Source organism: Dipodomys ordii, unplaced genomic scaffold (assembly GCF_000151885.1).
Source record: "Dipodomys ordii isolate 6190 unplaced genomic scaffold, Dord_2.0 Scaffold103, whole genome shotgun sequence".
Classification (NCBI taxonomy): domain Eukaryota; kingdom Metazoa; phylum Chordata; class Mammalia; order Rodentia; family Heteromyidae; genus Dipodomys; species Dipodomys ordii.
Window position 1 is genome coordinate 3,363,385 of NW_012267319.1, and position 1,511 is coordinate 3,364,895.

A 1,511-nucleotide genomic window follows, 5' to 3' on the forward strand; every position below is an offset into this window, starting at 1 on the left:
TAACCCTAACCCTAATCCTAATCCTCACCCTAATCCTAACCCTAGCACTCACCCGAACACTCACCCTCACACGAACCCTCACCCTAAACATCACCCTATCCCTACCCATCAACCTAACCCTAACCCTAACCCTCACCCTAACACTAAACCTCACCCACACCCTAAACCTCACCCAAACCCTCACCTTCACCCTCACCCTAAACATCACCCTAAAATTAACCCTAACCTTAACCCTCACCCTAACCCTAAGGCTTACCCTCACCCTAACCCTAACCCTAATCTTAACACTCTCACTAACCATAACCCTAACCCTAAACCTCAACCTCACCCTCACGCTAACCCTAACCATAAACCTAAACCTAACCCTCACCTTCACCCTCACCCTAAACCTAACCCTAACCATCATTCTATCCCAAAACCTTACCCTAACCCTAAACCTAATCCTCACCCTAACCCTAACCCTCACCCTAACACCAAACCTCACCCTATCCCTTACGCTAAGCCTAACACTAAACCTCATCCACACGCTCACACTAACCCTAAACCTCACCGACACCCTAACCTTAACGCTAACCCTAACCTCACCCTCACTTAACCCTCACCCTAACCTTAACCCTAACACTCACACTAAGACTAACCCTCACCTGAACCCTCACTTTCACCCTAACCCTCACCCTCACCTTCAACATCACCATAACCCTAACCATCACCCTAACCCTAACCCTAAACCTCACCATAACCCTAATCCTAACCCTAACCCTAACCCTTACACTAACCCTAAACTTTACCCACCCTCACCCTCACCCTATCCCTCACATTCACCCTAAACATCACCCTAAACCTAACCATAAACCTAATCCTAAACCTCACCCTAACAATAACTGTCACCCTAAACCTCACCCTCACCCTAATCCTCACCCTAACCATAACCCTAACCCTAATCCTAACCCTAAACCTCACCCTCACCCTAACCCTAACGCTAACCCTAACCCTAACCCTCAGCCTGACCCTCACCCTAACCCTAACCCTCACCCTCACCCTAACCCTAACTCTAATCCTAACCCTAACCCTAATCCTAACACTCTCCTTAACCCTCACCCTAACCCTAACCCTAAACCTCACCCTCACCCTCACCCTCACCCTAACCCTCACCCTAAACCTTTCCCTCAACATAACCCTAACCCCAACTCGAACCCTTACACTAACCCTAAACCTCATGTTAACCCTAACCCTACCCCTCACCATAACCCTCACCCTAATCCTAATCCTCACCTTTATCCTAACCCTAACACTCACTCTCACTCTCACCCTCACCCTAACCCTCACTCTAAACATCACCCTAATGGTAACTCTCAACGTAACCCTCACCCTAACCTCACTCTCACCCCAATCCTCACCCTAACCCTAACTCTAACCCTAAACCTCACCCTCACCCTAAACCTCACCCTAACACTAATCCTATCCCTCACCCTCACTCGCACCATAGCCGTAACTTTAAACTGAACCCTAAC